At 44.0% G+C, this 26,215-nt stretch overlaps 1 long non-coding RNA gene across 1 annotated transcript; it reads right to left on the minus strand.

The window, feature by feature from the left end:
- Positions 1–4,788: 4,788 nt before the first annotated feature.
- LOC117454942 (uncharacterized) lies at positions 4,789–9,689 on the minus strand. Its single transcript, XR_004553040.2, has 3 exons — positions 9,663–9,689; positions 5,210–5,284; positions 4,789–4,914 (listed from the first exon to the last, which is right to left on the minus strand). It is a non-coding gene; the product is annotated as an uncharacterized lncRNA (long non-coding RNA).
- Between the last annotated feature and the right edge of the window lie 16,526 nt (positions 9,690–26,215).

The raw sequence follows: 26,215 nt of genomic DNA on the forward strand, positions 1-26,215 counted from the left end.
TCAATGGGGTGACGTCACGTAGCTGCGCTTTTTCGCCGAACTGAATTGTGGGTAGCCGAGCGAGGCGTCTCAGGCGACCCAGGCGACCAGAAGTTGAACATTGTTCAACTTCTGGTCGCCTGGACGCCGGAGTAGCCAGCGCCAGCCAATCAAATCCCGTTTCCCAAAATCTGACAGCTGAAGCGCTAGCCAATCAAACCGCGTCTAAGCTGGGAGAGATATCCCGCCGTTCATTTCTATATTTTCAAAAAAAGTCGGAGGAGAAACTAACTATCGCCGTAGCGAATCACCCGGTTTTGTATGACCAGACCCTCTTCACCTCCCGGGATACAAACCGGAGGAACCAGGCATGGAGGGAGGTGGCAGAGACAGTGGGGGAAACTGGTAGGTTTTCGCCTGTTTGGGGAGTTTATATATATATTGCTCGCATAAAATCCCCGGGGGTTTTTGCTTTGTATGTCGGGGGCGGGAGATTCATGTGATTGGTTGTTGGCCGTGTTGCTTGAATAAAATCCCCAAGCTCCAGACACGCCCAGCTCCAAGCTATTTTTGGAGCTGTAGTGTGGACGCTCCGTAACCTGTTGGTTAGCGCGGCAGCGGAGCTCGCGGCACAAGCCAGCTATAATTAACCAGCCGGTTATTTAACAGCAGGGCTTGACGGTTAAACCTGATGCTCCTAAACCTGTCGGTTATAAGCAGCACGGTTTTTTTCTCTGTCCCAGATGTGCCTATACTACACACGGTCGTAATGAGCCCTGTTATTACGCACTGTGTGAATAGCACTGCACACACCTCCACTCATTCCCTCAGCGGGTTTGAGCGTGAACGCGCCTCAATGTCCAGTTTACGAGCCTTCTCCGAAACAGAGACAGGATGAGAGCCGGTGTGAGATGCAGCGTGTGGAGGGCCCCTCTGACGTGGCTCGTCACCATGACAACCACAGCACATCCAAAACAGGCGTGCGCTCTCAGAGTATTACTCAGCGTGGCGACACGTGTATTTAATGGACAGATTGATAATAATAAGCAGCAAGGCCCACCGGGTAAGCCGGCTGCCCCTAACCTGTTGGTTATAGGCAGCATGGCTCACTGCATAACCGGCTGTCTTTAAAACCTGTTGGGTTTTAGACAGCTCGGAAATTCTTTCCTCTGTCCCAAACCTACCTCCTACACATGATCGTAATGAGCCACGAGTGCCATTATTACAGTGTGGACAGCACTGCACACTGCTCCGCTCATCCCTTAGGGGTGTTGAGCGTGAACGCACCTTAAATGTCCGGTTTACGAGCCTTCTCCTAAACGCGACATAAGGAGAGCCTGTGTGAAATGCAACGTCTGGAGGGCTCTGGCGTGGCTCGTCACCATGACAACCACAGCACATCCAGAGCAGGTTCGCGCCGTGAGGACGGCGCGTGGTTTAGATGGACAGAGGGAAGTTAATATACAGCAAGGCTCCCCGGTTTAAGCCAGCTGCCAATAGCCTATTGGTTACTTGGCAGCATGGCTCGCTGCCTAAGCCGGCTGGGTTTTTTAACTTATCGGTTAATAAAACAGCTGGGCTTGCTATTCAAATCCGTCTAGCGTAAACTTTTTGGGTTTAGGCAGCATGGATTTTTCCTCTGTCTCAGACACCTCCTAGGCTCCTACCCACGGTCGTAATAAATCCACAGAGGGCCATTATTACGCCTCGTGTGGACAGCACTGCACACACCTCCGCTCATCCCTTAGTGGGGTTGAGTGTGAACGCGCAGTTTACGAGTATTCTCCTAAACGACGACATATTGAGAGCCGGTGTGAAATGCAGCGTGTGGAGGGCTCTGGCATGGTTTGTTACCAACCACAGCACATCCAGAGAATGTACACCCGGCACTATCAGAGTACTGTATGGTACTCAGGGTGGCGGCGAGTATGTCTGATGGACAGATGGATGAGCAGGCGGATGGACAGAGGGTAGTCTCTGCAATTCGCCTCTCCCCCCCGCAGTTCTACGGGATACAGGAAGTCCTGTCATCCCAAGAACAGTGTCTCGCGCTCCGTGCAGAGCGGCAGGAACTCTGGTTAAAGAAAGCCTTTTCCCGGGGTTGCTCAAAGGGAAGAAAATCAGGGGTTTTTACTCCCTCTATTTTCTGGTCCCGAAGGAGACGGAGCGGGGGGAATGAGACCCATCCTCGATCTGCCAGTGTCCAACAAGGGAATGGCTTTTTCCCATGCTGACGATCAAACAGGTGCTGGAGTGTGTTCACCAGGCAGGTGCACATCCATAGTTCTGAAGGATGCTTACCTCCACGTAACCATCATCCCGAAACACAGCAAATTCCTGCGTTTCTCATTCCTGGCTCCACACACTTTTTTCAAAGTGGGTGGAGACGGTTGGAGCAGCTACTCAGAATGGGGATGAGGGTTATTTTGCCTGGACGACCAGCTGTGGCTGGCTCGCTCCAGGGAGGAAGCGGTTTTTCAGACGATACAGCTCGTATCTCATCTGTCAAGCCTGGGTTTTTCATTATCAACTGGAAGAAGAGCTGTCCTCTTCCTTCCCAGACATTTAACTGGGAGTGGAATTGAACTCAGCCCGCATGAGAGCGCGACTCTCATAGCAGAGAATGGAGAAAGTGACAGCTCTCCTCCGGTGCAGCTGTTAACCTCTCGGTTAGCAGGCAGCACGGTTTTTCCTATGTCCCTATGTGTGAGATGCAGCGTGTGGAGGGCCCCTCTTGGGCTGCTTCACGGGCAACGGCGGCGAGGGCTCTGACGTGGCTCGTCACCATGACAACCACAGCACATCCAGAGCAGGTCGCGCGCTCTCAGAGTATTACTCAGAGTGGCGACGTGCGTGTTCGATGGACAGATTGATAATAATAAGCAGCAAGGCTCACCGGTTAAGCCGGCTGCCCCTGACCTGTCGGTTATAGGCAGCATGGCTCGCTGTATAAACCGGCTGTCTTTAAAAACCTATAGGTTTTTAGGCAGCTCGGACAGCTCACCTCCGGCGTGTCACACCCCGCGGGGCGGTGACCGACCTCTCCGTGACGCAGCTGTTAGGCAGGATATCAGCTGGTCACGTGGTGATCCCCCGGGGTCTCCTTCACAGTGAGGAGACTCCACCAGAGGTGGTTTATTTGCCTGCGTATCGACCCCGTGCGTCAGAGGAGACGCATGGTGTACATTCCATCCGTGGGTTGGGATTGAACCCATGGAAAAATCTCCACGTCAGTGGGGGTGCCCCTGAGCAGAGAGACGTCACACACCACAGTGTTCACAGACGCATCTCTCGCAGGCTGAGGAACGTGCATGTCGCAGGCAGTGGGGGGACAGTGGCCGGGTCACATGTCTCTCCATATAAACGTGCTGGAATTACGATATGGAAAGTAATCCAGCACTTCGTCCCGTTGCTGTACAATCAACATGTGTTGATTCGAACAGACAACAAAGCAGCGGCGGCCTGTATAAATCGCCAGGGAGGTGTTCGATCAGCGCAGCTGCTGAACACACATCCTACACAGCCAAATGGACAATGTTCCGTTTGGTGTGTAGGGAAAAACCTGGACCCCGTTACGGGCCCCCTGCCTCGTGCTGTCGTTCCTCCAGCTGTTGCTGGACAGGAATTTGACCTATAGCACGGTCGAAACATATGCTGCTGCCATTTCATCTTGCCACGTAGATTGGTGTCAGCACGGTGTGTAGTCACCCTCTGACAAAACGTTTTCTACGAGGAGCACAGAGACTCAGACCTGTGTCACGCACTTTGGCGCCTCAATGGGTTTTGGCTTTAGTGTTAAGCGCACTGAGTAAAGCTCCATTTGAACCTTTAGATCAGGTTCCCCTGAAGTTCTTGTCAGCCAAAGTAGCTCTGCTCTTGGCTCTGACATCAGCTTAAGGGGTGAGTGATTTGTCTGCTCTCTCTGTGGCTCCGTCATGTCTCCAGATCCAAGGAGAACAGCTCAGCTGTTTTGCGCCCTAACCCGGTTTTTATGCCAAAGGTGATCACAAGCTCGTTTAGATCGAGAGTGATAACCTTGGAGGGCTTCTTTCCTCCTTCTCACACATCAGAGGAGGAAGCCACATCTCATCTCCTCCATCCCGTGCGCGCGCTGGCATGCTATGTTGCACGCACGGCTGCTTTACGCAAATCCCAGCGTCTGTTTGTGCATTACAGAGAGCGCTCAATCTCAGCCTCTATCTGCACAGCGCCTGTCACACTGGCTGTGTGAGGCGGTGTCACAGGCGTATGCAGGGGTGGACTGGGACAAAAATGCAGCCCTGGCATTTTCTGTCCAGACCAGCCCACTACATTATCAGCGGACACTACATAGAAGTCCACTAATCTCGCGGCATCTTCTCTCATGCATACTACAAAGGAGTCATATTCCTTGATAGCAGTTAACAAATAAAGCACTTAACTATGAACTCAAGGACTAAAATTGACAGCTATAGCAATCAATCAATCAATCAATCAATCAATCAATCAATCAATCTTTATTCATTATAGTGTCAAATCACATGTCATGACTAGGGGTGGGACAAGACTAACGGGAAGAACCCTTATGCTACCCTTTCAGTTTTTAGTCTGTGAAAATCTTTTGGTGTAAGCCCAGTATTAGTTAAAACCAGACTCAGATAATAATAACAAAAAAATATCCTGACAAATAATCTAAATAGAAACATATTACAGACAGTAGCAGCATTAGAGCTGAAACTCACTCACTCACTCAACGGTGACTCAGTCATTATGAAACCATAAATAGAGAATTGAAGAAAAAAAAAAATATATATATATAGCTGTGTGAAAAGTCTAAGACATGGGTTACAGGTCTGAATAGATATGCATTCTCATATACGTGTATGTGCACAAGTATGTATTGCTCTACTTCCTCGTCCGCAGCCAGCCAGCTCCACTCCTCACCAAATTCGTGACCTGCAAGAAACAGCAAACATAACTTGTACTCAGTATCTGTGTATTGACAAGTATATGTAGCCATGTAGCATTTTTGTGACGTAGTGACACTTAGTGAACAAATGTATCCGTCATGAAGGATGACTTAAGTCTCAAAAGAGCCCTAAGGCCTACCTGCATAACTGTTAATTGAACTTAAAAGATATGCAGATGTTTGAAATTAAAACCATCAATATGAAAATCTTCAGCCAGGAAATAATCATAATCAAACCTTTTGTTTCAATCTGAGACAAAACAAGTTGCATAATAAACTCACAAAGTCAAGACAAAGCTCTCAGATATGATGGATGACTCAAGCATCATCGAAGAACTTCTAGCAGGCCAGGAAAACCTGTTTGACAGGAGATAATGGTAGCAGAGAATATAAAGAGACATTTATGAATTACCAATTGTCATTTTATCACACATATAGTATGTTTCTTCACATAAACCTTTAAACATACACATATTGCATTCCTCTCACCACATGAAATTAGCTCAGGAACCCAAAAGTGGCCCAGTGAATGATGGAGGAGACAAAGCAGGTCCTCAAAAGGGGATAGAGGGAAAACAACTCCTTAGGCTCTCATATATAGGGTGGTCAACCTAAAAGAGACATGGAAACATTATTAAGTCTCTCATCATCACAAATCAAGTATGAATTCATATAACATTATAAGACACATGACATACTCAACAAATCATAGACTTCTCAGTAGCCAAAAAGTGGTGAAGTGGAGCAAATCCTTGAAAATGGACGGAGGGGGAACAACTCCTCAAGCTCTCACATGTCAAGTGGTCAACCTGAGAGGGAATTGGATACATTATTAAGTCTCTAATCATCACAAATTAAGTATGATTTCATAAAACATAAAACATTATAAACTCACCATACTAGAGGAGACTCAACAGCCACACTTTGGTGCAGTGCAGGCAGAGAGAGAGCAAGTCCTCGAACATGGACGGAGGGGGAACAACTCCTCAAGCTCTCACATGTCAAGTGGTCAACCTGAGAGGGAATTGGATACATTATTAAGTCTAAAAAATAAATAAAATGTTTTCCTCTGTCCTGCACCTAGAGTTGAAAACTTTTGAGATGTAAAAACTTTCAAAACTTTTTTAAAATGATGAAGTATGAATTAATACAACATTAAAAAATACATGATAAACTTATCAAATTCTAACAGTGGTCCCAAATGAGAGAACAAGTCCACAAATAGAACAGAGGAGAACAACCTGTAATGGAGAATAATTGATAATTTAGTGTACATGATCACACCATTAAGGATCAACACATAAGCACAATAAAACTTCTGAAAAGCATCATTAAAATGACAAATAATGAATTACTACATCCATAATGTGTGATGTGTGATAATAACAATAATATTAAATATTTCTCACCTTATCAGTGGAGCAGCTTTTTAAGCAGCTCACTCTTCTCTGCAAGTCTGTCAATCACAGAGTCAGAGTCCAAGGCCATGAGGATGTCTTTCTCTGTGGCCATCAACATAAATGCCTCCAATCTATCAGATGAGAGGCTGCTTCTGAGTCTGTTTTTAATAAACTTCAAAATTGAAAATGTGCGCTCACAAGCCACCTGTGTGAGGGATAATGTAAGCAGGTATTTATAAGCAAGGCCTAGGACAGGGTATGCATCTGTTAGCATGTTGAATCGGCGAAGTATCTGGTAGCAGCACAGAGGGCATTCTTTGCAGGAGCAACAGCTTATGGGAGTTATCTCAACCTCTTCTGTGTTGTCCTCCTCACCACCTGATCCATCTTCTACTGTTCTTGCTTTGTACTCTGCCAATGGGGATGCCTTCAGCCTGTTCCACTGGAGTGCAAAGCTTTTCAACTCGGCCTGCATATTTTCCTTGGTTGCCCTGCTGTCAAATCCTTGCAAGCACTTGCTTAAGTCTTGAAGGGCAGACTGGGGAAGAGCACTGGTGCAGAGCTGAGGGAAGTTTCTGGGATCCAGACATGCCAAGTCAGCATATAGATTGCCGTGTGTTAAAAAGCGCCTATGAATGGCTTCAATTGCTGTGTCCATGATCCGGTTATGCACATTCACCTCATAGGATTTGTCTGCATCATCCAGGGTCTCATCCTGAGCCATCTCTCCAGGCAAGACTTTCTTCATCCTCCTCCTCTTTTGTGGCAGTGTGGCCTCCACTTCAATGTCCGTGTCATCTCTCTCTTGGATTTCTGTGTTTGTCCAGTTGACAAATGTGTCTGCTGCTTTTTTTACAGAATCAAAATCTCTTCCCAAGCTTTTCAGCGTATCCTGTGTCGATGCCACCATTCTGTGAGCAGAGAGGATGTCCAATCCTGCCGTCTGAAGGTATTTAGACAATGGAGAGGTATGTTCAAATATGCGGAGGAAGATTTGAGCCGTCAAGATCGTCTCATACTTGAGCAATGACTCTGCATATCCTCTGGCCATGACACGGGTACATGGTTTCACTGTTGCCTGTTTCTGTATCGCTGATAATGTCAACAGCACATCAATGTACAGACCATCTTCGGGTTTTCCAAAGGAGCCAAACACCTTCTTCAGGGCCTCATGCTTGGCCCACCAGCGTGTCTCGCCAATAGGAGCAAGGCGTCTACGTCTCTTGTTTCGGCCTGACTCTTCCCACACATTCATCCTTTTATATGACTCTTTGATGAATACCGCAATGCCATTGAGGAGCGCAAACAGGGACCCACACTCAATAACAATCTGGGTTGTGTTTGCAAGCACCAGATTTAGTACATGTGCGTAGCACCATACATGCACCTGGTTTGGAGATTGTGCAGACAACAGTGAGGAGAATCCTTTGTATTGGCCTTGCATGTTTGATGCCCCATCAGTCGCATTTCCAATGCACATGGTCTTGCTGAGGCCCATCTTGTCCAGAACTTCTGACAGCATGTTGACAAAGGCCTGTCCAGTGGATGAACTGCACTTCAGCACTGCAACAAGCCTCTCATGAACAACATCAGTAACATACCTCATAATTATAGAGCATTGATCCTGAGAGGTGATGTCCTGCGTTGTGTCCAGCTGCACTGAAAACATTCCTGCTTTCTTGATATCACTGGAGATGTTTTCTTGAATCAGATGGTGAATTGCATCTATCACTGAGTTGACTGTGGTTTTGGAGAGTAACGTTACAAGGGAGCCTCTGCCTCTCGTGCCACCAGACAAATGCAACTTTTTGCTGTTCTCAATGCAGCTGTCCAGGTGCTCTTTTAAACAGAAATCATACTTCCCCAGTAGAAGTATGAGTTCCAAGAAATTACCATGATCAACTGTGTGGTCTTCCAGAGTATATGCTGCCTCATTTTCTGACCTCCTGTATGCAAGCCCCCTCTTCCCAAGAACCTTGATGACATCTATGATGCGCTCCAAAACCTGCCGTCTCTTTCTGACCTGCTCTCTGTGCGCCGACATCTGACTGCCACCAAACACACTGCTGATATCAGCACTGGCGGATTTCAAGAGGTAAGCTTCAGCACAGTTTCTGTGTGCACTGCTTCTCTCATGCTCCTCTGTGCGCTGATGTATATGCCTCCAATCTGACATTCCACTGATGAACAGACTGCTATCAGTTCTCTTACCGAATGCCATACAGATGAAACAAAACAGCATGTGACGCTCTGGACAGTACGTCAGCCACCTTCTACTGATGCCGTCTCTACTACAGAACACTTTCTGCACCACTGGATTGCTACTTTTTTGCTGAGCATGGTAATTTAAAAATGACTGGAGATTATTCTGATCAGGTTGTGAAAAAAAATCAGTTATTTGACTGGCACACTCATAGCTCTCAACAGCTGTTTCCCTCTCAGGTGATCCTGTCTTTGGGCTGACATACTCCTCACTCTCTACAACCTTTTCCCTCTCAGGTGATCCTGTCTTTGGGCTGCCTGAATTGGTCTGGCTCTCTCCCTGAACTGACCAGCTGGACTTGCCCTGAACCTGTCTGGGCTGGACATAGGGAAAGCATATATCATTGGATGGGGAAATAACTCAAAACCACAGAATAATGTACAAGATAAAAGATTAGTTCACATTGAACGAAACGTTCGTGAGTGTAACAACACTAGTGGCTTTGCCATGTTTTCATTATGACACTTACTAGTGTTTTCCAATGCAAAAAAGTCAGATCTTTGTGACAATACCTGAAAATGCTCAAGACAGCACTATACACAGCCATTTGAAAACTACAGTAAAAGTAACACATTTACACAGAAATTAAAGTTACACACAAATTATGAAATAGTTATCACCTCAGTAAACAATAAATGAATTGAAAGATTACAATAAATACAATGGCAAATATTGCAAATTAAACTAATTATTTCCTATAGGTTTACTTGTATTTTGTGATAAAATTCAAAGTATCTCATCTGTATTTACAATATAGCTTGATTCTGCATCTCTACTTACAGCTCGTTGGTCCATATGAACGTTTACTGTTGCTATGGCAACAAGAGACCGCTGACGTTAGCAGCTCTTAGCTAGCCTAGCTAAATCATCTGAACAATAATATTAATAACCCATAATATCACAATTCAGCATATTTAAACAAAATCAACCACAACTACCAACATTCACAGCCCTTCAACTCTGGGCTAATATGTTGTCACAAGTAGGACTATGCAGTTAATTAGGTCACATCACATTTTTTGGACATGTCTCAAAAATGTAGCCTAGCCAGCCCCTGGCTAACGTTACTTACCATGTATGCCTCCACTCGCTCGTCTCCTTGCGCAGCAGCACCTGCTGGGGTGGTGACCCTGGCACCAAATAGGTCCGTCAATTTAGAATATTTAGTAGCCTCCACCTCCAGAGACTTCAGCTTTTTAAGTCGCAGTTTTTCAGCACCACCCGGGCGTTTCTTCCGCTTATCCATTTTCAGCTCAGCACAGCAGCAGCCCGTCCCGCGACTCCCGCCAATGCTGCCATGAGGTCCCGCCCCACCCTGGTTTGTGTTGTGATTGACAGCGCTGTCAGGGCTCTCTGAGCCTGTCAGCCCATGATTGATTGACAATGACAAACAATAGACCAATAATATGTGTCGATGCTGGCAACACACTGCTAGCCCTCTGTAGCCAATTGGCCGGCCCAATTGGAGGGAATTTAGAGGAAAAAAAGAAAAGAAAAAAAAACAGACAGGACCGGCCCACATTGGGTCAACGGCCCACCGGGACGATGCCCGGTATGCCAGATGGCCAGTCCACCCCTGGGCGTATGTTTTCTCTGGGTTGGATCCCCCGGAAAACATTAAAGCGCACAGCACCAGGAGAATATCAACGTCTACGGCGTTGCACGGAGGAATGGCAGTGGAAGACATTTGCATTTCTGCATCTTGGTCTTCCCCCTGTTCTTTTATTCGTTTTTATTTGAGGGATGTCTCCCATTCCTGCCTGTGCCTGTCGGCACTTAGAGAGCGGCCTTTTGTTCCCTTCTCTCGTTTTAACAAGTGAGACTCTATCTCTACTTTTTATAAACGACAGGTAGCCCGAGTAAGCCTACCTTCGTTCCCTGATGGAGAAATATTCATTTTTTAATGCTATATTCCCTGGGAATGGGATGCTCCATTTACGCACGGCGAAATGGACATGGGTTATTAACTAGGTGTGTTTTGTGCTTCTGGTAACGGACGGAACCAGTGGGGCGTAGACTACATCCTGCTTCGCCCTTAACCCAATAGCGATAGCCTTAGAGGGCGAAGCCTTATACGATATAAAACTGGGGTTACGTAATGTAACCCAGCTTCTATGAGTATAGGCGCAGCCCTCTAAGGTTCGGGCCCCACTGGCTCCGCGAATAGCTGAAGAAAAGCTGTTGGAGTGGATTGTAGGGCCTACTTCCTATTTATACGGAAGTGAGCCTGGAGGTGGGGCCCTCGTAATAGGTGGGCGTGGAATAAGTCTGTCAGTGCTGCACACGTGCAGTGGGGATTACCCAATAGCGATAGCCTTAGAGGGCTGCGCCTATACTCATAGAAGCAGGGTTACATTACGTAACCCCAGATCTTAGCTAAGGACATGCATCTCATTAGGCGCGTCCGTTGTCAGGATTATTTTGTCATGTCACGTTTCTATGTCTAGGTGTGGGTGGTTTTCCGTTCTCCTTGTCATGTTTCCTCCCTGTATATTGTCTGGTCTCTTTTCCCTGTGTTTTCATGTCTGTCGTTAGTTTCCCTGGTGTGTCTAATTTCCTGATTGTTTTCACCTGTCACTCCTTGTGTGTCTCCTGTGCTCATCAGTGTCAGCCCCACCCCTGATTGTTCCCACCTGTGTCTACCCTGTGTTTAAATTCCCCTGTCTCCCAGTGTTCAGTGTCAGTTCGTATTGTCTCTTGTCATGGTCTGGTCTATGCTCTTTTATGCTCAAGAATAGTTTTGTTCCTCACTACGGGAGCGATTTTCCTTTTGGTCTCATTTTTTGTCATCTCATCCTGAGATTAGTTGGTGACCTTTTTTTGTTCATCGTGTTTTTTTTTTTTGGAAAAATAAAGTATCTTACCAATACTTTACCTCTGTCTCCCTGTCTGCAATTGGGTCCAACATCCTAAGTGCCTGAGATCGTAACATCCGTTCACACCAAGTACTTTTCCCACAAAGGTTCCTGAGAACTCTTTAGTTCTCATGAACTAAATACAGATCGCGATCACACCGGAAATAAGTCCCTGGGGGTGGATTAGGCAAATGAAGCCGTTGACGTCACTTCTTCTTCTTCTGCTTTGGGTTTACTGGCAGGCCGCAAACCACTTCACGGCGTATACTGCCGTCCAAAATCCCCGGCCGGAACTCCCCGGACTTCCAGCAGCTTCTACTGAAGCCAGAGTAAATCGCCAGAACGCCGAGACCTCCTCATCTCCACCGCTCCCATGTTTTATTTTGTGTTGTCATAAGTTAGTCTCTCTGCGTTTCTGCGCTGGGCTAATGCTAATAATGCGAGGATAATAAAATGGCGGCTTCACAAACGTTTTTGGGAGTTTGACGGGGCGTGGTTTGCATTCCGCCCAGCCAATCAGACATAGGAACCTTTTGCTCCCACGAAAGTCTAGCAGGAACTGGAAAGGGGGTAAAAAAAATTCTGAACTAATTTAGTTCCTGGGGCTTTTTGGTGTGAACGCAACTAAATCGTAGTTCTCAGGAACCTTTGTGGGAAAAGTACTTGTGAACGCGCCTATTACCTGAAAGTTAATACACACAGGCTGATAAATGTTCTGTTCCTCCAAAAGTTAAGCCTAAACCAAGCTGAGGGCTTGTGCTAACTGATTAGAAACTTAAGTATTTTGCTTTTTATTGCAACCAGACAAAGACTGTGCCGTGCACTCTGCATCCTGGGATACCTAACCTAACCCTTATCCAGAAACGTCCCGTGGATCACCTCACCTTTTAAATTAATCAAATATTGTTTTGTGGTTGGCTTGTTGAAAGATGAGTGCAAGCAGGGACACAGTCTGGAAAATCTTGATCTCTGCATCGGCACAACAATTGCAAGCCCAAGGGTTAGGCCAAGTTGTGTGTGTGTGTGTGTGTGTGTGTGTGTGTGTGTGTGTGTGTGTGTGTGTGTGTGTGTGTGTGTGTGTGTGTGTGTGTGTGTGTGTGAGTATGTACTAACTGCTGTTAGAGTTACACAAGATAAGATAACATCATATTGACAAGGACAGTTCATAGACATCACGTTGGCAACTGCAACGTGTACAGGCTGTTTTATTCTGTGTCTGTGTGTGTCTGTGTGCACTTTGTGTAGGAATAGAGCCTCTTTATTTGTATTTGTTGTCAAACGCAGTGCGTGTGAGAGTTTAGGAGAGTAATGCAATGCGGTGAATGCAGGGGTCGAGCTTTGTGTGCGTCAATCCAGCCGCCGGGTAAACATAGCTACAGGTGGTATGGAAACTTAGATGGGCAGGCAATACACACACACACACACACACACACACACACACACACACACACACACACACACACACACACACACACACACACACACACACACACACACACACACACACACACATACACGAAGACACACACAGAGGGGAGTTGTCATGTGCCTTGAGTCCAGGATTTCAGGTATTTTCCCATGAAAATGGGGTTCAAAAGATATTCAATCATCTGTAAAGCAGTTGATCCTTGGTCACTGGTAGTATCAAATAGGTGTCCAATTAAGTCTGCACAGTATGAAATGTTCGGTTTTACCTCATTCAACTTTACATGCATATATATATATATATATATAAACTTTATTTATTCCTGTTTATTCCTGCTTTTTACTTATCACCGTTATATAATTTGCATCGTTAAATTGCACTTTTTAACGTTTTTTTGTGTCTTAAGTACACTCTATGTTGCATTGTTGGAGGAGCCTGGAATTTTAAGAGGCCCTATTATGCTTTTTGAGGTTTCCCTTTCCTGTAGTGTATTATAGGTTTTGGTGCATGTAAATGGTCTGCAAAGGCTAAAATTCCAAAGCAACTTCAGGACTTCTATTGGCTAGCGCTTCAACACATTGTATGTGATAGGCTAAGGGGGCGGGACCTCTCTAAGCGATTGACTAATATAGCAAAACATTGCATTTAAACCCATAATTTTTTTGGTAAAACATTTGAATTAATCAAATATGAACTTTACGTAGTGTACCTCAAGTACCTCATACAAGTCCACTTCAAAATATCCGCATTATCCCTTCATGCTGGGACATGTCAAATGCTTGTATTGCTGTGATCCCACACACATGGGAATGAAAGAGAGAAGTAATTATTCTTAAATTGAACTTTACCCGTTGTGACTTGCTTTGAAAGCTGTGCCCTTTCTCTTGCCGACACCCACACATTCATATGTATGAGTGTGTGTTGATGGAACATGACTTGCAGCTATACTTAATGAAGTAGGGATTAATATATATTGCTGTTTCTGAACCCAGACAAGGAATATGTCCTTCCTTCATGTACTCTAAAGAAGGCTTACAGGTAGCCAGTACAATGAAGGAGAAGCTTGTGTACAGGAAGTTTGCTAATGGAGGGTAAAGTTTGTTTTACTAATTACACGCAGAAAGCCACGTCTTTAATTCTGAGTAAACACCTTAACTCTTTAGCAAAGCATTTCTATGTTGTTTAAAGCTCAGTGCATTAATGTAGCTACATATTTACAAGTCCAAAGGATCTGTTAACAGATATGGTCAGATATAATAGATGAATTTCTGAAAATAAAGGAATCACATATTGTAAGTGGGACCAAACTCAAATACCTGGCTGTCATTACGTTACATGTTATTTAGCTGACACTTTTATCCAAAGTAACTTACTTCACTTTAATACCGTAGACATGGGGGCAATTTTGGGTTAAGTTTCTTGAACAGGGACACTTTTACATGAAGACTGCAGGGATTGGTTGACAGTTATTTACAACCTGCACCACAGTCACAGACTAATGTATGACCAGCATTCATGTCAATAAATCGAAACCGTGTGAATGCTTCTAGCATGACTGTGCACTCATCTGCAGGAAACAATGCCTTCGGTATGACCACAAAAAAACATGTGCCTTGTGTTGACATGTTGATATATTCAGTATTTGTTTTTTTATGTTCTGTGTAATTGTCGGACATAGTCCAAATCAAGTAGAGAAGGTGCTATAATGATTTAATCAAATCTGGGAAAGATTATTGCTAGGATATTATATGTTTATATGCATTTTGACTTAACCCATGAGGAAAGTATTAATAATAAACTTCAAGCCATAATTGTGAAAAATCAAGTTTGTTAATTGCTTTTTTTTGATAAAGTAAAGTAGCATCCATTTACTTAAAGCATCTCTTTGGGGTCATGGCGTGTCTACTGTCAGAGCTTGAAAGACATTTCCACCTTGCTTTATTGTTTAGGAAAGATATTATTATATTAAGTGGAATACAACTCTTACTTTTTCCAAAAGCTAAAGGTCAATTTGACCCGAACACCACACAAGGGTTAAAGGGAGCAGACCCCTCCAAAGGACATATGCCCAAATTGGGAATCTTAACGAAAGTAAAATAAAAGTTTGTTTATCCACCCCTTGATTTGGATTTGCTCCCAAACATACAGTTCTCTTTGACCCATGATCAGTTGGTTGATAGCAAATAGGTTTTTCCACCAAAAAAAACAAATAAAAAACATAACCTGATTGGCTGAGGTCATAAACCGCTGCAATGGTCTTTAGCCATTATGGTAACACTTTACGGTAAGGGTACATGAATCATCATGAATTCATGCATAACTTAATGCATGAAAAAGCATGAATTCATTCATGTAGTACTCATGAACTATCAGTAATGTACAGGTATTAATGGTATCTCATGCATGACTTAATGCAGGAACAATAATTAATGCATCAACTAAGGTATCTCAATCATCATGACTTCTGAGTTATTAATGGTGTTCATGTCTTCTTCATATAGATCTCTGCACAGCTAGGCTCACAAACAAAGCAGGCAGGAAGAGAAGAACAGATCAAGATGTTATAAAAGATTATGGCGTGTTAATGAAAAGATCACACAGAGAGATATCTTTTTCATGTCAACAGTGCTGTGCGTCTGCTCGGGATTTTCAGGCACCTTTGAGGGGAATAAATGAGAACAGGAGATGCGTGAGAAGAAAAGAGGACAGTGTAAACATGCACAGACAAAAAACCTGCAAGGGTAAACCTCAAAAACATTCTGCAGTTGGGTTGGTGATTCTAATATGATGAAATCTGCAACAACACGAATATACATGTAAATACAAACTGAATAATTACCATCCTACACATTCCTGATTACTGCGCCATTCTGGCATTGACGGTTGCACAGATTACTTTTTTATTGCACATCATTGTTTTCTTTATTTTGGATGTACAATATGTATACCTGCTTTGTCCTTGTAATCAGCTTTAAGAGTTGAAGGACAGAAAAAACACTTTGACTCACCTGACTTGAACAAACTTCAGGTTTGGCTTGTTGAAGGCGTGATCAAGGCAAGACAAGGCAAGTTTATTTATATAGCACCTTTCAACACAAGGCAACTCAAAGTGCTTTACAAAAAATGAAAGACATTAAGAAAATGGCATTTAAGATCAGTCGATCAGAGTAACAGTTGGTGACTGGCTGCTGCTGGTTTACCCATAATATCTCTAATCAATTTAGGGACGATTGTCGTTGAGTTTTGGTGTTAGGACGCTCCCTTAGACCCCACATTTAGATCACATCTTATACTTGAACAAAAATAAACTATAGCATCTGTGAGTCTGTGTTCTCTTCTCTCATTGTAGTATAGATGCATCACATGGCAGTTTATATCGCAGCAGAACAACGATATTAATTGGTTTGATGACACAGTCACTGAGGATATTGTTTAATAAAATATAAAAGCTTCACACCTTCTTTCATACTTGAGTCATTACTCACTCAATTGGAACCAGAATCGCACGAAGACTCAGTGTCAGCTTGTGAAAAAAGTAACCACAAGCTCTGATTTGCAAACCAATAAAGAAGCCCTTTTATGCTCATTTCCAGGTTCATCATTTTTATTTTGTGTCTCTTCTGTGACATGTCTCCATGCTGTAACGTTCAAAAGCGCTTTATTTGTCTCATCCTGCCTGTGCTGCAGCACCTCTTTTCACCCTCTGTCTGAAACCAGAGCCCAGGCTGCTCTCATTGGTTAGCTGGTCGGCTCTGTTGTGATTGGTCAAACGCTTAGAGATGGCCTGCCCCTTAGCCTATCATGCACAATGTGTTGGAGCGCTAGCCAATAGAAGTGCGTGTGTTACGTAGTGATGTCACTATGTTAGGGAAGAAAACAAAAGAGTCCAATGGAGGTGTTACAGGCAGGGTGTGGGAGAGAAACTCCCTCTGGAGCGAAGGATTTCAGCCTTTGCAAACCATTCACATGCACACAAATCTAACACAATACAAGAAAGGGAAATCCACTAAAAAGCATAATAGGGCCTCTTCAAGAGTGAGCACAAGAAGGTTTTAAGGAAAGAATTTGACATTTTGGGATAAAAGATTGTTTTCTTTCAGACTTAGAAAAGATTGAAACCAGTCTTCATCACTTATCTTCCTCTGGCTGGTAAGCGACTCTTCCTTTAATGGAGTAAAACACCAGTTTGCCCTTTCATCTCTGGGCCTTTCACTCACAGAACATCATGGTTAGCAGTGAACTCATGGAAGACTGCATGCAGGGTTAAAGGAGATAAATGGGGTCAGATCAATGATGTACTGAATGTTCTTACTTGTGGAATACAGTGTGTGAGAAGCATGTAGACAACAGCAGGTATGTGGGAACATAGAGTAGAGTAAAGGGCGACTATAATACGCCCATCTTGATTCGTGATTGGCACGAGTCAGGGTGCACACACACACACACACACACACACACACACACACACACACACACACACACACACACACACACACACACACACACACACACACACACACACACACACACACACACACAGCATAGCAACATAAGCCAAAGTCCAGTCGCGTAGGTGTCAGATGTAGATTTCCACTGTGTTCTCCTCCAGGAAGTTTAGTAATACAACAAACAATGAACAGGATAACAGATAACACACACAGCATCATCCTCTGTGAAGGATTAAACTGTTCTCTGAGAGGTGCTTCTACCTTAATTATGTAGACCTACCTCCTTTGAGCTGAGACCATAATATAAATCAGCTGCCTCCATCAGGTAGTCTCTCAAAAGCATCTCCTGCTCTGTTGAGAACACCTTCTTTGGTGTCCAGTAGCCTACTCTTGGGGATGTTTGTGATCCCTGACTCTCCAACCTCAGCCTCTTTGTATGGAACCGGTACAGGGTGACATGGCATATATCCAGGGACTTTGCCACTTCCCTGAATGATTTGCCCTTCTCAACTTCATTTGAGGCCCTCTGCAGCAGAGCAAGTGGCACTCCCCTGTCTGTCTTCCTCTTTCTGACATTTGGCACACACACACACACACACACACACACACACACACACACACACACACACACACACACACACACACACACACACACACACACACACACACACACACACACACTATTCAGCACACACACACACACACACACACACACACACACACACACACACACACACACACACACACACACACACACACACACACACACACCACACACACACACACACACACACACACACACACACACACACACACACACACACACACACACACACACACACAGCATAGCAACATAAGCCAAAGTCCAGTCGCGTAGGTGTCAGATGTAGATTTCCACTGTGTTCTCCTCCAGGAAGTTTAGTAATACAAGTCCATTCTCACTTTCACCATCTGTCTTAGTGTGGCGGTGCCTAACATGAGCATACTATCAGAAAATATAATAAAAAATAAACACAAGTGCAACATTGAAACATATAAAAGCATACATTTACCACAACTTTTGTTACTCTGAAGACTCGAATAAAAATGTTATTACAGGATATTATAAAACCTTATCGACCCCTTGGTGAAATATACAAGTTACCCAGCATTACATCAAGTGAAACAAAGCCCCTCCTTTACAATACATTTTCTTACTTATCTATTTTATTTTACACACTTTACATATTTGGCATATTATTACATTTCATTTTTCTTTTACATATTTTGCATTTATTTTACATAAACAAAATGAAGTAGGGAGACCAGGGACAGTTGCAACACTTTTTGGGTTTTTCCCCAATAAGTAAAAAAACATTTACAATAGGATAGCCATTTTGCTATATTATACATTATCAATATGTCAGCTACTGAAACAATGTATTTAAGATGTTTTTATGAAATAAGTACAGGTTGGAAAATGTATTTTTTTTTTAAAACTCAACTGTTACAACTGTCCTTGTGTACAGGGACAGTTGTAACACATGCCAGGCACGGTTGTAACATCTTAATAACGGTTACCTTTTCCACACTACATGACAACAAATAGAGAAAGCTGTCAAATTATAAGGCAACAAGATTTGAATGGGGTTTCACACTTCCCCCAACAAACAATGAACAGGATAACAGATAACACACACAGCATCATCCTCTGTGAAGGATTAAACTGTTCTCTGAGAGGTGCTTCTACCTTAATTATGTAGACCTACCTCCTTTGAGCTGAGACCATAATATAAATCAGCTGCCTCCATCAGGTAGTCTCTCAAAAGCATCTCCTGCTCTGTTGAGAACACCTTCTTTGGTGTCCAGTAGCCTACTCTTGGGGGTGTTTGTGATCCCTGACTCTCCAACCTCAGCCTCTTTGTATGGAACCGGTACAGGGTGACATGGCATATATCCAGGGACTTTGCCACTTCCCTGAATGATTTGCCCTTCTCAACTTCATTTGAGGCCCTCTGCAGCAGAGCAAGTGGCACTCCCCTGTCTGTCTTCCTCTTTCTGACATTTGGCACACACACACACACACACACACACACACACACACACACACACACACACACACACACACACACACACACACACACACACACACACACACACACACACACACACACACACACACACACACACACACACACACACACACACACACACACACACACACACACACACACACACACACACACACACACACACACACTTTAGGCCTACTGTACAGTATGTTATTCTGTTTATTTTTACAGGGACAATGCACACCAATCAACAATACAACTGTATGCTTGAATGAACAATTGATCATTGTAAATGTGCCATGTTACAACCGTCCCAGGACCACCAGTCTTGCTTCCACCCCCTGTGAACCTGCCTGGTTGCGAGCTTGACCCATATTTAGCTAGTTATATTTGTAGCTTACAAAACAGTGATTCTAATAATACTAATTTGGATTCCTAGACATTTGAACTCAAGACAGTATCCCAAAAATACATCATATAATTTTAGTTAATATTTTACCTCAGAAACACACTTTTGCTGATATCTTACGCGAGAAATTCAAACATGGCTCCTTTTTTTCTCAGCGATCTTACCATCTCACTGCGCATGTGCAGAGTGAGTTTCATCACTCGAGCTTGATTGTGATTGGAGATATTGAAGGTGTTACAACCGACCCGTGTTACAACTGTCCCTGGTATCCCCTACATTTGGCAATTAATACTTATAAATATGTGTATGTTATTTTAATTAGAGCAACTATCCAATAACCCCAGGGTATGAATAAAGTATATTTATTGTAGATTTTTTTCCCCTCACCTTTACTATTTTAAAATGCTGGACTTTTACTTCAAACAGGATTTTCCCACTAAAGGAATACTTTTTTAATTTCAGCGAAATACCTGAATACTTAACCCAGTACTGGTTGACCCATTTATTACAGTCATCACATGACTTAAAATAAAGCCTTTGCAACCTCTCTAAACATGAACACATACCGCAGCATTTTAATCACCTACAGATTACGCTCTTTATAATGTTGTGGCCGTGCTGTGTGCGTAGGATCATGTGCTCAGTCGGTGTAATTATTTATCCAGGGGTCACCTCAGGCTGCCACGAGGCTATTATGACAAATCCAGGTAAATCATGGAAAGTTGGACAGAGATCTTACATTGGTTAGTGTTTTCGACACGTGGTGGTAATGTTGTGTTTTTATCACATCGGGTGACAGTACAACGGCAGCTGGGGCGTCATAATAGACTGTCTGTGTATGGTTGTGCTCTCAGAGGTTTATTTATGTTTGGGATGGAAACTGTGACGTCTTATCTGTGTGTGTGTGTGTGTGTGTGTGTGTGTGTGTGTGTGTGTGTGTGTGTGTGTGTGTGTGTGTGTGTGTGTGTGTGTGTGTGTGTGTGTGTGTGTGTGTGTGTGTGTGTGTGTGTGTGTGTGTGTGTGTGTGTGTGTGTGTGTGTGTGTGTGTGTGTGTTGCGTTCACCCCGCGTGGCATGTTGGCCTCCAGGGAGAAAATAGTCAAGGAAAGTCAAAGGAAATTAGAGTTGGCAAGTTCCCCGCCAGCCTGTTGAAGTGTAATCTCTGTGATCCTGTGTGTGCGTAATATCTGCTGCTCCTGCTTTGTTTCTATCACTTATATCCCAATGAGCATTTCTCTCAATATAGAACATTGACACAGTTTCTCAAATATCACAACACACACACACGGTTGTTGGGTCACTTATCTCCAAGAGTAAACCATTATCAGACATCATTAGTCATTATCTTTATTGCCTCTCCAGGGATACTGCTGTTAATGTTTCCTGTTTGCTCTGACCTCTCGTATCTCCTCTCTAAATGGTGCTTCTGAAGAGTGCATCTTTGAAGTGTTTGAGTCTTTAAATGTTAAATTTAACTGTGTGGGGCTGCTCCATTAATGTGCAGTGACTCCAATGACAACATGGTGCCAGCAAGCAGGCCCGGACTGGCCATCGGGAGGACCAGGAGGATTCCCGATGGCCTGGCCTGTTAAGTGGCCTGCTGGGCTGAGGATTTTTTTTTAATGTATATATTGTGAACGCAACGCTGCGCAAATGTGGGTCTGACTCTGCCTCACAGAGGGTGACTGGCTGTCTACATGATGTGGCCTGCCGACATGGCCACTTTCATACAGATCATACTAATGCCCTTGATTGGTCTCTGTGTGTCATTCAAGCTCGGGAGGGTGTGTGTTAGTGTATGTGTGGCGCGAGCGAGTGAGATAAAGCGCGCGCACCGGTTACATGTATTGTTGTTGTTAGCATCTGGTCCTAGCTGCGCTAACGGATATCAGGAGCTTTTTCAACAACAAGGTGGTTGGAGAGTCAACTCCAGTCAGACTGAGAGACTAATAACTACAGCTCAGGTGAGGTAAAGGACTCTCTGAGGGTGTGTTCACACCTAATAGTCCGCTCTCTGGTGCGCACCAGACCACAGTTTGTTACATTGTTTCATTTTTCAGAAGGTTCGGTTTGCGTTCACACTGGCAAAAACTCAAAGGTACTATAAACTTTAAACACAAGTCATGTGCACGGAAATGCTGTTCAACCATTGGTCAGACATTAAGGGAGTAGCCTACAAACGCAAATCCTGGGCATTTTCTAGCGGAGCCTCCGCCATGGAGCATCGGTCCGTTCGATTTAACTGTATACAGTTTGGCTGAAACTAACTGACAAGACAAGAGCGACAAGAAAACAGCGGAGAAGTAACGGGCAGAAACCCTCCTTTTTACGCAGCGGTCCAGACATAGGTCAGACGGCGACACATATTCAGTTGCCAGTTACTTTGGCATTATGGCAGGGATATCTAGATACTTCCCAAGGTTTGACATAATGAATTGTGCTACTTTTAAAGCAAGCAACGATTTTCAAATCTGTAATCAAAAAGCTCCTCAAAAACGCTATTGAAGCAGTTCCTGCCGTTGCTACGTTAAGGCCCTGACACACCAACCCGATTTTGGGAGTCAGAGGCCGTCAGAGGCTGTCGGGCATTCGCGGCGCCGTAGTCAGGTTGGTGTGTCCCGCACCGTCGACCGTGACACGCCTTATTTGGACTGCCAGACCCGATGCATGGCCGATCCAACATGTTAAATCGGCCATGCATCGGGTCTGGCAGTCGGACCAAATAATCACTCTGATTGGCTGTTCAGCTAGCAAATCAGTGCATGAGAAGCGAAGCGGAAGTGAGGGACGTAAACAAACGATTTAAGAAGGCACACACAGACTGCTATTCATTTTCATCTCATCATGGCGATCTGGAATGATGCAAACGAAGACCTGCTCATCACCTTGATCCAGGAGAGGCCAGCTCTGTATGATATTACGGAGAAAATATACTCTTCTTCTTCTGTCTTCCGGTTGTTGCCTCTTTTGAATGACGAATACACACTACCGCTGCCTGCTGGTAAGGAGAGTTATTGCCACTCATGCACTGAAGTCGGTGCGGTGTGTTCCCGTGCGACACATGGCCAAAACGCAGGAGAACACGGCCAGGCAACAGCCGACTTCAGCGTCGGCTAGTCCTCTGGTGACTGCTTGGTGTGTCAGGGCCTTAAGTTCAAACAGTAACAACGGACTATTTTTCTTAGCGGATGCATGTACATTTAAATACATAGACTACAACTATTTTTTAAATCAATAAAATAATTTTCTAAATCCACAAAAGCATTTCAATTAATATTGTGAGTCATGTCGTTACTTTGTTGGGAATGTGGCCATGTAATAAGCGGCATAATGTGCAGCAGCGCGGTCATTATGGGGAAAAGAACACCTTCATCCCGATCTAGATCCCTCCGCTTCACGTCGGGCTCCTGATCAGCCTGTCGGTGTTCTTTTCCTGCTTATCCATGAGAGACGTTCTGCAGAGGAGGGGTGTTTCACCGACGACAGGTGTTCTTACTTGTATGTAGCTGACGGAGAATGTTTACTTTACATGACACTGTTCAACACTTAATTCTGCTTCACTCTTTAACTAAACAACCGCGGATGTCTTGAAAGACTCTTTCGCTAAAGATTTTGAAGATATCCGTGTTCTTGTGACACGTAAGTACTTCGCTTCCTATGTTTTGGTGCGGACTGCGTTCACCCCAGCAATGAACCGCTCCAGAGTTCGCAAGCAAGCGCTCCGAGACCACCTATTTTAGCGGACCAGAGTCCGTTTGTTTAGTTCACTTAAGAGGTCTCGGACTGCGTTCACACCGACCCAAATGAACCGCACCAAGCGGCTAAACGCACCAGGGTTCGATTCAACCGGACTATACAAGGCAGGTGTGAACGCACCCTTACGGCCCCTACACACGGCGGCGGCGTGCGTTACCGCTTGGCGGTGGGCGTGTCTTGAGCTTGGGGAATCAACGCGAGCAGCCCGACCAACAACCAACCACATGAATGTCCCGCCCCGGACATACAAAGCAAAGCATTCATGCTACATCCATGCTGGCTAAATATACTGTCTCTGCTTGCTAGCTGTCCATTCAAACGAAATACACTGGATATAAACTCCCCAAACAAGCGAAAACCTACCAGTTTCCCCCACTGCCTCTGCCACCTCCCCCCATGCCTGGCTCCTCCGGTTTGTATCCCTGTATGTTCCCTACCGCCACGATCATTTTCTCCTCCTTTTGTTGACATATGGGAAATAACTGCGGTCTGGCTCTCCCAACATACACCCGGTTTGATTGGCTACTGCTTGTACTGTCAGATTTACATACGAGGGATTTGATTGGCTGACGCCTCCGTCGAGGCGGCAAAAGTAGAACATTGCTCTACTTTTGCAGCGAGCACCTCGAGAGAAGCTACGCTTTGCTCCCACAATGCAGTTCGGCGAATCGTGACGTCACCCCATTCAAAGTGAATGGGCAGAAGCGTTGAAGCGGCAACGCACGCCGCCGTGTGTAGGGGCCGTTAGTCTAAGTTATCTCTGTGGGTCTCAAACGGTTTGGTCACCATTTATGTAAACACATATTTCCATTTGAGGGGACGAGTGATTAGTAAAATATGCATGAATAATAATAAAAAAACGTTAACTAGGTGAAAAAAGGCAAGATAAACTATTAAAACTTGTTGAGAGCTAAAACTAGTCTTTGCTTCTGCCTCAAAGAGGAGCAGGGGCAGAGGAGGGAGACAGGTGAGGCTGGTTCAGGAGCACACACACTCACAACTATAAATGAACCAAAAACAAATAAATAAACAAGTTTCAATGTTTTTTCATATTAGATATGGTATGTTATTGGTTATGGCCATGTTTTTATGATTATTTAAATGTATACAGTTATGTTTCATATGGGTGTAGTCTCTTTATTTACCCCTCAAAATGCACCAGATTGATGCATTTAAGTTCAACATTTAAAAAAAAAAAATCTTACCGGGACCCCCCTATAGGATTTGAGGTCCACCCCCACCTAAAATATGTTCACATAGGTTCCTAAATAGATTTGCACATTTTTTAAAATAGTAACCCATGTCCATATGTTTATTTTTGGGTAGTAGATTTAGAGGGCTATCACTACGGGCAGCAACGCTGTAAAAATTGACAAATAAATCCAGCAAAATGGCACAAAAAAAACTGGTAGTGGCCTGGCTGGGTGTATAATTCCCGGCCTGACTTCTTGTCCCAGTCCGGCCCTGCCAGCAAGTTAGTAGATATTATACAAATAAACATCAAAAAGGTATGGACTGATTTCATGTCAGATTTGTATCACCTTAACATTAAAAACATTTAACCGTTTATTCTCCATTCTTGTATATTTCCTCAGTGCAGTTTTTTCTTCTTGTCCTTAACAGATAACTGGGAAGAAGGTAGGTTAGACTTTTTAAATGTAATTACCATACATAAACCAAAATAACACAATACAGAATAACCAACCATTATACAAAATATATATATTACACTGTCATTCTGACCCTTTGAACACAAATGACTCTATCTGTCCTTACATATGTTTAACTTTGCTGCCACCTCATGGAATATTTGTAGAATTACAGCGTCTGGGATACTGAGATTACTTTGATTACACTGCACATGCAAACATCTGTTAATGTCAAATATACTGTGGATGAAATGTATTTTTTCCTACTATAATAATATTTCTACATTTGCTCTTATATTACATCTTCTCTTGCTGTGTTTATGCACGCACCATTATACACCAAAGCACATTACCTGTACACCTACTAAGCAATAAACCTGGTTATGAATCTAACAGACACTTTTTACGCTGCTATGGAAAGTGTTGCACTACTGTATGTATTTGTACTGCTGAAATAATTTTGAATATGTTTCAATTAATCCGTCTAGCAGTCTGGCCACTAGACAGACTCAAACCTGTGGACGTCATTTTTTTGTATATTTACTGTCTATTTGTATTTTCATCTCTAAATATGTGTCTATGTATATTTGTGTCTATGTATGTGTATATATAAGTGGTGTAAGGCATGTATGAATGTATATACTATATTTATAAAACGGACAAGTCAAATCAAGCAATCTGATTGGTTCTTAGCCGTGATATACTGAGCGTATACCACGGGTAGAATTGTAAATTACTTTTCACAACAAGTCAGTATCCCTCCGCGTCTGAGAAAAACAGTATACCGTTGGGCTGAAAAGCAAACTGCCTGCAGTTTGCTTTTCGCGTCGGGCCGAACCACGCCCCTTAGCTGTGATATAATGAGCATATACCACCATAGACATATAAAGAGTAGACGCCGCATCGACCGCTGCTGCCTATTGGCGCTGACGAGCCGTGGGGCCGCCATCTTGGACCGGTCACCCGCTCCACTCAGTGTAATCTGTCTGGCAGGCGCAATGAAGTGTCAGCGCATTTTATCAATCATAACTC

Source organism: Pseudochaenichthys georgianus, chromosome 11 (genome assembly GCF_902827115.2).
Source record: "Pseudochaenichthys georgianus chromosome 11, fPseGeo1.2, whole genome shotgun sequence".
Classification (NCBI taxonomy): domain Eukaryota; kingdom Metazoa; phylum Chordata; class Actinopteri; order Perciformes; family Channichthyidae; genus Pseudochaenichthys; species Pseudochaenichthys georgianus.